At 42.1% G+C, this 12,448-nt stretch overlaps 1 protein-coding gene and 1 long non-coding RNA gene across 5 annotated transcripts in view; one reads left to right on the forward strand and one right to left on the reverse strand.

Moving 5' to 3' along the window:
• Window positions 1-12,448, forward strand: part of SPAG16 (sperm associated antigen 16) — a 385,479-nt gene that overhangs the window by 284,873 nt on the left and 88,158 nt on the right. The window lies entirely within an intron of this gene.
• On the reverse strand, window positions 3,041-8,714 carry LOC135416956 (uncharacterized). Its single transcript, XR_010431828.1, has 2 exons — window positions 8,365-8,714; window positions 3,041-3,385 (listed from the first exon to the last, which is right to left on the reverse strand). It is a non-coding gene; the product is annotated as an uncharacterized LOC135416956 (long non-coding RNA).

The raw sequence follows: 12,448 nt of genomic DNA on the forward strand, positions 1-12,448 counted from the left end.
CACCCCATTGTCCCCATTCCTTTGGGGCAGTACCGGGTGATGCGGGAGGTTGGGGTTGTGTGTGCAGGGCCTTCTGTGGGACACTCCTCCTGCTCCCTCCCACTCGTCCCCCCTGCTCCAGGCTCTCACTGCTTCCCTGAGGGTCGCCCCCAGGCCACAGGTTTCTATCAGTGGGTGGACATTAATTGGGGACTCTGTGTAAATTAATTGGGTGTCAGTGGATGAGCTGATGGGGCAGCCATGCATGAACTGGGGGCATTCATGCACAAGGGAATTGGGTGCTCAGGTATGAACCAACTGGATGCACTGGTTGGGCACTTGTGTGTAGCTGTAGTAAACTCTGCAAACTGATGCTCAATATGCAAAGAGAACTTCATATATACATAGACTGAAATAGATGTAATTCTTTGGATTTGTCCTGGTACTTGTTTTTTTACACAGACCTCAGAAAACTCCCAGTTCTGGTTATTAGTCAGCTTAGACTTGCTACAGTGCTGTGACTCCTCCTAGCAGGGTGGCAAGGTGATCCAGCTGTGGATTTGGAACACATCTTTCCAATTCCTTTGAAGCATTTGCTCTTTACACTGAGAATTGAGACTTATTTTGCTGTCTGCTTTGCTTCTCATTCAGGCTTTTCTCAAGTCTATTCATAAAGCCTAAGCCACAATCTTGTACATCACTTGTTCCTCTCTTTTCTCCCATCAGGAATTGCTTAATGTCTGTCCCATCAGAACCCTTTGGTTTGCTATGGGTTCAGCACTCTTAAGACCTGTGTGTTTTCACTGCATGCTTACACAACTTCTCCATCTAAACTAAGGATTCACATGGTCTGTTCTTTTAAATATAATTGATCCACATTCTCAGAGATTTTGCTTAACGAGCACAAATGCAGCCACCTGCATATCTTAGTTTGCTATTTATTATTTGATGGTCAGCACTTTCAGTTTGTCTTCACTTTCTTCTTGGCTTCAGCTCATCTCCAAGTGCTGTGTCAGTGCTGTGCATGTGAGCTGTGTGTGCCTCCTCTGTCCCTGCAGATACTGGCCAAGCACCAGTCAGGAAAAAACCCTCTTCTTCCTTCTTTCCAAAATGTGGTAGGGCAAAATATCAAAATTAGGCCTTTTGCTTTATACTGGCAAACTGAAAGCAGTCATGAGTCTCCATTTCTCTTTTGTCTTGTCCATCTGTCTCTCTCTCTTTCTCTTTAATCCAAACTTGAGTATCCCTTATAAAACTGTTCTTTAAAGTCCATGATATGTGTTTGGTCCATGTCTGAATGTGCATCCCTACTTTAAACTGACCTGGGGGAGATAAACTTTCAGGTCCACCATTTGTTGACCTTTTTTTTTTTTTTAATACAAGCAAAAGATTTTCAAACCTGATACCTTGGGTAGAGGAAATAGAGGGCTGGTTCACCTCAGCCACACTGGCAAAAAGGTTTTGTCCTTTGCGCCTCAGAGCTGAAATCACTGCTTTGGCAGAGCTTTGCAATAAGCAAATGCTGTTGCCCCAACTGTATGCTCTTCAACACTGCACCAGTATTGATGTTTTGTCCCCAGGGAGCCTGCCCAGCCTGTGTGTTTGAACTGATGAATCCATTAGTGGACTCCCTGGAGAGACTCAGGTGCGCTCTGAGTTGCTTTACACAACCCATGCCCCATTTTCCAGTCCTGATCACGCTGCTTAGCTTGGAAGTGAGATTGACAACACGGCCCTGTCGGCCCCCTTTCTCTGAGGAGTGCTTACAACATCTGTTGACCATCCTTAATTGCTCCTATGGTCAGCATGGGACTACAAGGATGTGCTGGAAGACTGCATTGCTCAACAGTAATTCCTTCTCTCGTAATTCTGCCTCCTTCCCTCGCTGCTGTTCTATGTAATTTTTTTCTCATTCTCAACATTTGTTTTCCTGACCATAAAAATTCTCTAATCTGGAGGCAGTGGGTAGATTGGAACGTACACGAATATGAGCTGATTGACAGATCATTTTGTCTGCTTGTTTCACGGGGACATGAAACTATCACACTCCTTATTTCTGACCGTGTCAGTTTGCCGAAGGGAAAAAGCTGGTAATGAATTTTCCCCCTTTGTTGATCAGGAGAAGAAGCTGTGCTGTGCAGTGTTTCTGGTGTGTCATGACCATTTTTCAATACAAGGAAGCACCACAATATTTAAATACGCTAGAAGGGAAAGAAAAGGGATTCTGAAAATATGACTTTATTTTCAGTACACACATAATTTAAAATGTATGAAATATTTGTCATTTGGAAAGGAAAGGGAGGTGGCTTGGAACCCCCTTCTTTTACATTTTTTGCCCTAGTTGCAGATAGTTTTGTCTCTGGCTGTGTTTGCTGAGCTAATGAGGGTGGGGACTGTGTACTACTGCAGGCAATTGCTTTGAGCGCTGAGCACTTTGAAGAGATTAGCCCCATTGATATTCCCTTCATCTTCGTTAGAGAGGAATGCTTCCTTCCCTGGAGTGCAAGGAGATGGACAGCTATTTAATAGAGCCAGCCTTTTTCAAGTAGATACTGTAGTCCTAAATATTCCCATCTCACTTGCCTGCACACACCCGGTATAAAAACAATGTTCTGGAGGCCAGGGTTGTAGCTCATTAGAGCAATATATTGACCTGGTCGGGGTTTTTTTGAGGACCCCAGGTTGATTGGATTATTATCTGACTGGTTAAATGTTATTCTTCAAGGAGAAGCAACAGTTTCAGCTGTTCAGGCAGTCAGCCAAAACATGGTGATGAGCAAATTGTTTGTTCCAAGAGTAAATGAAGGGAATGTCCACATGATTTTTGCCATCCTTGTATTAAACTAACAGAAGCTGAAAATTGGAGCTTTATGCATCCCAAGTGGGGCATAACTGATCAAAATTTTGATTCTCCGGCAGCTATCCACAAACTGAATTAAAATGGTTTGCAAGAAGTTGGCCTTTTTTCTAATATCATTTCAACTAGGCACAAGTCTTAAAATAATAATGTATTCAACATCTCATCTCTAGCATTTACTGCTTTTGTAACTTTACCAGGTCCATGGGTTCTATTTTATATTTATTGTTTATATTAATTCCAGCTCACAGAATGCTGCAATTAGCAAATTCCAGCTTTGAATGTATTTATAGGGATAGAATGAGAACTCCTTTCTTTCACTCAGACTGCACAGCCCCATCCCAAGCCTGGCTTAGATACAAGAGCTTCATCTCCTGATTAACTTGTTCCTGCAGACAGTCAGAGAGTAAGGACCTCTGAAGGTCACCACAGCCTTTCTTCCGTGAAAGCTCCTCTTAAATATCGACAGCTCTCCGGGTCTTGTGTTCTGAGTACAGCATCTGTATTGTATGTGCAGAATGGATCAATACTGCATTCATCACCCATATCCTGAAATAAAAGAAAGGGATTTTTGAAATAAGTTATGCTGCTGATCTAGGATCTGTGTGTGCTTTGTGTGTGTTAAACGTGCGAGATGGAGTGACCGTGGCATTCTCTGCCAAGGGCTGGATAGGGCCGGGAACCTGCACGGGACAGCGATTTGCATCTGTCACTGCTGAAATGAGATGGATGGCCATCAGTAATCAGGAGTCATTAGCTAGCTTGCAGCTTGGTGGAATGATCCAGACTTGAGTTGGGAGTGTAGAAAATATGCTTATGAAAGAAGAAATTGGGTGGTTTTGTTTAAGGGAAGCTGATACTTAGAGAGGAGACAGAGTCCATAAGGGACTGGATGCTTTGGAGTGACTGCCTAAGTATCTCAAGTACGTTGTTTCAAACTTAAGGATCATTTAGATAATTTGGACAGTTTACCCACTGCTCTTTTCCCTTTCAAGAAGCAAAGTTCATATTTTGAATTGAAAGTAGGAAATGAAGTGTCAGACAGTTTCATATAACCCCCCCCAATCTTTAAAACTATCCATAACCAGTATTTAGCTTTCCCCTTTTTGGAGGTAAAAACTGTGCCAGTCTATGTTGAATTTGAGTAACCCACTTTCAGTAACTCAAAACTTATATTTTTGGCAAACTTGCTATTTTTCCAATATTCGTTTTTTAAAGTAACTAAAGTCTAAAAGAAAATTATTCACCTCCAGATTACCTGTTTTGTGATTACCGAGAAAGTTTTGATTCTTTGAACAGCTCTTCCACTTGGTAAATGAAATATATTCATGAGCTAGTTCTTTTCAGAGCTTGGAAGGTGGCATCTCTTCTCAAGAAAGAGATCATCTTTGAATTAAAATTATGCTGTCCTTAGCCCTTTTTTATTTTTATTTTATTGACAAATTGTCACAGGAGCTAAAATGCATAATCATCAATAACAAGTGATCCATGGGGCTATGCAAAATATATTGATTAACAATATAATCTCCATACAGATGTCCTAGGAGTGCTTATTATTTTTTATGGACCAATCTAGGACTCCTGCTTGCATTTCAAGGGCCGGGGGAAGAAGGTGAGAGAGACAAAGTTCAGGACATCTCTGCAGTTCCCCCCTGCTGCTGCCAGTCAGGACTGGCTGCACTGGTGGGTCATGTCCACGGAGAGGCAGCGTGTTGGCTGAGAGGGAAAAATACTGCCAGCTGCTCCTGCCATGGGCTGTGCCAGCCCCTCTTTGTCAGGCCTGCATGGGCACAAAACAAACCCGTTGGTTTGAAGTGAACTGGGAGCCTGAGACAAAATCCCCATTGTCGTGAAAGCCTGATTTTAATTTGTTTTTAGGGCTGCTCCACCACCAAGAAAATCTTGATTTAGATGCCTCTGAGGCATTGAACTTATGCAGAACTATTCCTCAGAGAAAATTGGATGCAATGTTAGGATTAGGTAAGTGACCTAGGAGAGAGAAAGAGAGTGCAAAACTTGCATATCCACTTTGTCCAGATGGATATTCACTAGGAAACCTTCAAACTGCTCATAAATATTGCCTGTCCTTTTGTAAAGGCTCCCACCAGCAAGCCCATGGTCATTTCCTGGGCAGAAAGACATTTTTTGTACTGATGCTTTCGGGCAACTAAATAAAGTGTTTGAATTCCCTTTCTATTTCTGTGGCAAAATACTATACATGATGATGAATGGGAAAATAAGCAAGGAAAGAAATTCTGTAAACAGCCTCTGAAGCCTGACTTGGATATTTGAGCTGTTTGTTTGCTTTTGGGTTTTTTCCTTGTGGAATGAACTTTCTTTACTTCTTTGCCTGTCCTTTAATTTGTGAATATCTTTTATGTAGAGCTGTTACCTCTCTGAGTGTCCCATGCTCTTGGGGAGTAGGGTAAAATCTACTTATTTTTAGAGTCTGCTTTTAGTCTTTCCTCTCTAAACTGAGTGAAAAAAAAAGAAATATCCTCTTTTTTTCCTCTTCTAGAATAAAGCCAAAGAGGGTGGCGATGACAGAGAGTTCTTTAATGTTGGGTCATGTCAAGCATCATTCCCCCTTCAGCATTTTATATCATAAATGAATATGTGTGCAGTACCTCAGGAACCTGCCAGGAAACACAGCAGAGCAGAACTGCAGTGCTTTGGGTCATAGCAAAGGTCTCTTGTGCCAGACCCACCCTGGCACTGGGCAGGAGGTGATGCTTAGGGAAAACACTGGTTTCCCTGCTGCTCTCCTGCAGTGCCCTGTGGACTGGGGGCTCCCAGAGCTGGGGACCTCCTGCACTTTGGTGTTCATGGATCTGTTAAACTTCCCTCATCTTTCGGTTTGAAACTTCTTTATATTTCCAACAGATCCCATAGCTGTGATGAAGTACTTCCCTGCCTTTGCTTTAAATCTCTTAGTGATACATTCTGATTCTCACACTGTGGGAATTAGTGAATAATTGTTCCTTGTTCAGCCTCTCCATGCTGGCACATCTTCCCCTGCTCTCTTTCCACAGCTGAAGTGTCTGTGTCTGTTCAATCTCCTGGATAAATAAGCCATTCCTCACCTTTCTTCATTTGTTACCTAAGTCTTATTTTGGCTGCCTGCTTTTGCAGAGAAGAGGGACAAGTCCTCTATGATGTATTTAATATGTGCTTAAATCATGGTTTTAAAAGGAGGCCTAATGAAGTTTCCTGATTTTCTTCTCTGTCTTCCTCTCCCCCCCCCAATAAATCTTAAATCTTGACATTATACCAAGCTGATATTTCCAAAAAAAACAGAGTGGCTGTGAGATCTCTCTCCTGAATGACAAAGGCTAGTTTACTGTTCATCATTGGATTTGTATAATTAAGGATACTTTTGTTCATTCAAACCATTTCATGTCTCACAGAATTCAGTTTCATCTGCCACTAAATCCAGTAGCATCTTGAGATTCTTCAGTGGGTCTGTGAAATGTGCTGTTGTCTTGAAAAACATGAATAATTTTATACTATCAGTGCTCACCTTCACATCCTGTAAAAAAAATTATATGTTGACAAGCACAGGTCCCAGAATAAATGTCACATTCTTCTGGTAGTCTGTTCCTGTATTTTCCTGACTGTGTCCTATTGGAAAGGTTCCATTTTCCCCCTCCCGACTTTGATCATCAAAACTTCTGGCAGTTCAACTATCTCATGTCAGTCACAACCCTTCCTCCTGTGCTTCCCAGCACCATCAAAGACCTGGAGCAGATTTCTGATCTGTGGTTTCCTGCTGTAAAAGCTCTAGTAACTCTTCCCTATGGTGTTACATTTCTCTGTGCATCAGCTAAATCTGTTTATTACACAACTGAGTTTATTACACGTGTAAAAAAATCAGAGGTACCAGCTGGCAGTTTCTCAGACTGTTTTCAGAAGTTGCTGTAACATTTGCCACCTTCCATTCCTGTGCCCCTTGGACCACGTTAAGCAGTAGGTCTTGTACTTCAGTAATTATTTCAGTTAATTTCATATTTAATGTTTTCTAAAACTCCTGTTTGAATACTCTCTGAATCTGGCAAGTATTTAATCACCTTAGTCCAAGATTTTGGACTTCTATTCCCTTTTAAGAAACCAATGCAGCCTGTCCAGGGCATGTTTGGGGAGTTACAAAAGCTCAGCTCTCTGCTGACACCCAGTTCTGGTGGCTCGTGGGATTGCAGCTGCTCGGGTACGGTGGGAATAACGCGCAGGTGGCTTTGGAATCCATCACAGAGAAGAGGGATTTAGGCTATTGGTGTATGGGGCACCTGGCTTTCTTTGAGAGACCTCATCTTTAAAAGAATAGATGGCTCTTCCTAGTAAAGGAATGAGTCAGCAGTTCCTTCAACCGAAGACGTACATCTACTTAATAGAAGGTATTTTGTTGCTCAGCTAGATGTGCATCTGAAGTTGGATGGTAACATTAAAGTTGGATGGTAAGATCAGGATTTAAATTGTTAAAGCTGTCCTTGGAGTGCAAGGTTCACTGAATTTGAGAATTTCATTGTGCATTCCATAAAAAAAGTGGAACTTAAAGCATAGTCTGTTAAATTCATTGCCTTCCCTGGCTTCCTTGCCAGAACTGTAGTAGTAGTAGTTGGTAACAGCCTTTTATTCAGGTTCATTCCTTTCTGTGTTCCAGACTGCAGCCACAGCTGTCTGCTTAAAACTCTAATATACAATTATGTGTATGTGGCTAAACAGGTCTTTTCTTACATCATTGGAATTAGCCTTCTCCACTGGGGTCCAGTATTTGAGGAGGTTTTATTTTCTATTGTGTATTATTTTTCCTTCAGTTCCATACAGTAGCCAGTCAGCCTGAATGGCATTGGGAGTATCTCTGATAGTATAATTGGCTTTTATAACAGTGACTGTAATTAATGATTAGTATTTTAGCTGTGCTTGCAAGCTAAGTTTAGGTACTGGCAAAATAAGTTTAGGTACTGGCAAAATGGACCAGCAAAATAATGGGCTCCATTTAGGCAGCTGAACCCTGTGAGTCAGAGCCCAGGGAGGGCAGGTCTGTGCCTGGGCTGGCTTCGCTCAGCGCTGTGGCTGAGAGGGTCCTCCACCTTCTTCCCTGAGCAGCTGCAATTGCCAGGAACGAGGGAACAACCTGCCTTTGGAATCTCATGGCCTTCCCCTTACAGCTCCTGCTTCTGAGTGTTTGAATGTGGGACTGCTGAGCCTCATGATGCAGGTATTGTGATTGATGGTGATTTTATTTATTAATTAACACATTTGTTATAGGACATGTTTGTGTAAGTTAGTAGACAACTCTGATGCTCGATAGGGTATTGCAGGCATAGTAAACACAAAATTGGGGAAAATGAGGTTACTGAGTACAATGAACACTTCTTCCCTGGCATCAGAGCAAAGCATAGGGAAAGGAAACAGGAAAGGAAATCAAGAAGAAGAACCAGCCCCACAGAAATTATTAAACATCACCTCATTCAGAACCCCTCAGCTAAAGAAAAAAAGATGCTCTCCTGAAATGCCACCCAAAGTCTTACCTGGTAGATATAGATCTGATGTTTGGAGAGAAGACTGACATTGTTTGCTGGGCAGTGTTGAGCATCCCCATGGTGTCATGTACCTTGTGCAGCAGGTTCTCTGTGGCAAGCTAGGACTTAGTGGGCCAGGGTAGGGGATATCTTGAGTCTTGGTGTTGGCCCTTTCAAAAGAAGAGAAGTCTGAGCCTCCAATGTCTGAAGATGTTTCTTCTTGGCTTTTGTCTTACTTGATACCACATGCTCTGGGTGGCTGTTCCTGTAATCCCCCTGAGCCAGCCTCTGTCTAGCAGGCACCATACATTCTGTGCAGGGCATTTTGTGTGACATCATAGGGGACCCAGCTGAGCAGGTATGTCCTGAATGCTGCAGCAGGCTGCTCTGGCTGTTAGTGGTTCATTAGGTCAGACATCCCAGCTCTGGGATGGTTTTCAAACACAGCTTCACTGAGAGTCCTAGTTTCACTCTCAGCTGCATGTGCTGCTGGCCTGAGGGCTCCTGGGGCTGCCCATTCAAACTCTTACACTAACCAGGCACTCTGGTACATATTTTATAACAATTCCTTGTCATTCCTTTCTCATTTGTTTTCTGGTGTTCCTTTCCTTTCGCTCCTATAAAAGCTCTTCTGTTCTTACATTTGATGTTCGCTTCTGTGATTTGTCCTGATGTTCTCTGCAATTATTGTTTGAGTAGTACTGAGGGGAATGTCTGAATAATTTGGTGGAATGGATCCAAAATGACACAGACTGGGTTACTCAAGAGATGAGAGCACAATCACACCCATTAGCATAGATCTGACCTTCACCTTATGTACAAATACGTGCAGATTGCAGTCCTTTGGCTCTTCTGCAGTTTTGCTCTTAACATGCATATTCACGGTCTGTTTGGGCTTTTTGGAAGCATATGCTAAAGGCTGGATGAGGAGACTTAACTTCCAGGAATTACCCCATTAGATGTGAAGCTGTTTTTTGTGTAAAGGTGTGGCAGAGTGACCATTAGGATCCTGCTGTTGTGAAATGGTAGATGCTGTGATCCTGGTCACATTACTAGTGTGGCTCTGTCACTTGTGTGATGAGCATCATGTGTGCCTGAATTTGAAGTGGCTTGCACTGGACCTCTCTGTAGTGTTACCTCACTTGTTCTTCTCTTATAATTCATGGAGGAGAGGTGAGAACTGCACCCCAGTACAGTGTGGCCATCTTCATGGAAACACAATGCCTGTTGGTACATCCTCTCCAGAACAGACACACCTAAAATCACAGAATCACAGAATGGTTTGGGTTGGAAGGAAACTTAAAGAGCATCTCGTTCAAAACCCCTGCCATGGGCAGGGACACCTTCCACTAGCCCAGCTTGCTCCAAGCCCCATCCAACCTGGCCTTGAGCACTTCCAGGGATGGGGCAGCTGCAGGTCCTCTGAGCAACCTGTGCCAGGGCCTCCCCACCCTCACAGGGAAGAATTTCTTCCTAATACCTCATCTAAACCTACAACCTTTCAGTTTGTACCCATTGCTCCTTATCCTATCAGTACAGTTCCTGATGAAGAGTCTGTTTCCAGCTTCCACATAGTTCTCTTTAGGTGCTGGAAGGCTGCTGTTAGACCTCCATGCAGCCTTCTCTTTCCCAGGCTGAACAGCCTCAGCTCTCTCAGCCTGTCCCCATAGGGGAGGTGCTCTAGTCTAGAATTCAAGCATTTCATGTCTTCAGTTGTCCTAGCCCAACAAAAGTAAAAACCCCTTTATATGCTCAGTGATTTAAAAGCAGCAAACACACCTCAGCCCATCTTCTGCCACATACATAATCAATTTGGATATTTCCAAGCAAAACAAATACTTCCAAAGGAGCTATTGTGAACAGATGGACTAACATTCATAAAATAGGCAGTTCCCTCTTTAAGTGATTTGTTGGAATAAAAGGTATCGTTTCCATTGAGATTTAAACAACAGTTTGCTTAAATTATTTTTATATTTGCCCATTATATTGTGAGCATATGAAATGGGCAAAATGTTAAGAATAATTAAGCAGAGTGGTCCTGAATACCCTGGTGAGTCTGAAAAATCATATATAACAGTAAGCAGCTATCTGTGGAGCTGCCAATTCTACTTATATAAGCCCATCTGTTTACATCTACACCTGTTCCCTAAAGAAGAATACATCTTATGTGAAGAATTCCCACCAGATCCCTCAGACATTTTATCATTCAGGAATGTTCTTCCTGTTTGTTCTCTCTCTTTCCTTTATAAGAAACTATACAATTAATGTTTTCAGTGTGGTCTCTTAGAACATTTGCAAGACAAATGCTGGACTTAGCATATAAAATTAAATTAGTTTGTTCTCTTCTGATTCTGTAATGAATACAAATTGTTGCAAGCCATTTGCATATACCTTTGACTCACAGTGGCTCATAGTCTTGTCTCCTGTTTCTCTCTCCCCTCCTACATCCTCATTTGGAATCCCTCAGACCATCTCTTGTTAAACCTAAGGTATAGGTTATTTTATGTCTAACTGATCATGTGGAAAGGATGTTTGCTGTTTACAGTATGTCAACTTCTTTTATTATAAAGCTTATTTTTAAAAGAGAGAAAGAGATTCAGGAGCTACAAACTTTGTGTTTCCCTGTGTCCTCCAGTCCTAGGAGTTCTGCAAATGTACAGCTAATGTTTTACTGCTGAGAAACAGCAGATATACATTCCCTAGTGTAGGTTCCATCCTCAGAACTGCTTCAACAACAAAATTACCTGAATAACATCAGATACAAGCATATGGACTTTTTTGATCTTTTTATTAAATCCTAGTATCAAAGTAGATTTATCCACTCTCAAAGATAAGATGGGGGGAGGCCAGCTTTTGAAGATCATTTGCATATCTTTCATTTGGTGGCCTAATCTTCTTCCTACTCTATTGAACTTCTGTAAATTGTTTTAGAATTATTAGAACAAAAAAATATCTCTAAAGAGTTCTAACTTCTAATTTTCAAAGTGTAAATTCTTTACATAAACTTTAGTGGCACAGCAAATACAAAATAAAATGAGGTCAATTCAAAAAAGGAACAAATTAAATTAGCCCCTTCAAAGAAATATGAACTTGATTTCAGGTTTTGAATTACAGATTTAGAATATGGGTGGATTTTTTTTTTTTCTTGTCAGCTTCTGCAGAACTGAAATACATGAATTCATGATATGTATCTCATTCAGAGAGTGCAGCAGCCTTTCCCAGCACAAACACATCATACTCCCCATTATACTTCCATTACATTATACTGGCCTAGCAGAGACTTGCCATGAACTTCCATCCATCATTGCTTTTACCTTCTCTTTGCTGTAAACAGTGGCTACCTGGGGTTTAGGTAAGTAAATCATTCCATGGTAACCTATTGGTGGCCTTAGATGCCAAGTGACAGGAATAGGAAGGGAAGTGCCCTCTTGCCAGGGAGTGGGTAAAGGCAGGTTCCAGATCCATCTCTTTGGAAGTGCTGGGGTAGGACAGAGTGTGCCAAGGATTATAGGTTATAGGCATTCATCTCTGTACTCAGGGGCTGTATTAGGGGCTCTTGCCTGCAGTGGGGACAGCAGACCCTGGCCAATGTGGATTAATGTTTGATTTCCTTACACTGCCAGCAGCACACTGAAGGGGTTTTGTTGGTGCTTGGTTCTCCTGCCTGCACTGGTGCACCTTTTCATGGAGACCTTCTTGGTTACACATCAAGTGGGCTGTGTTATTATTGCTGTTGCATATGGAAGGGGTAGCTGGGAGTGTGCAGGTGCCCTCTGAATCACAGGGAGAAGTAGATTTAGAAAAATGAGTAGCATACAGCCTACCCTGGGCTTTTGTCCTCAGTAACCCCCGAGAACTGATTTCCATCTGCCTGTGCTGGAGTTAGCCCAGTGAAAGGAGCTGCTCTTGGAGCTGTTCTTGGGCTAATATTTTCTTACTGTGTTACCTTTTCCTTTAGTGTCTCTCATAAACAGCACTCACCTCTTTGCATTTTTTTTATTGCAACAGTGTATTTTCTCTAGGTAGATCTTGAACATCAAGATTAGTTTGGACATCAGGAAAAATTCTTCACTGAAAGGGTGGTCAGGCATTG

The sequence above is a fragment of the Pseudopipra pipra genome, chromosome 7, assembly GCF_036250125.1.
Source record: "Pseudopipra pipra isolate bDixPip1 chromosome 7, bDixPip1.hap1, whole genome shotgun sequence".
In the NCBI taxonomy this organism is placed as follows: Eukaryota; Metazoa; Chordata; class Aves; order Passeriformes; family Pipridae; genus Pseudopipra; species Pseudopipra pipra.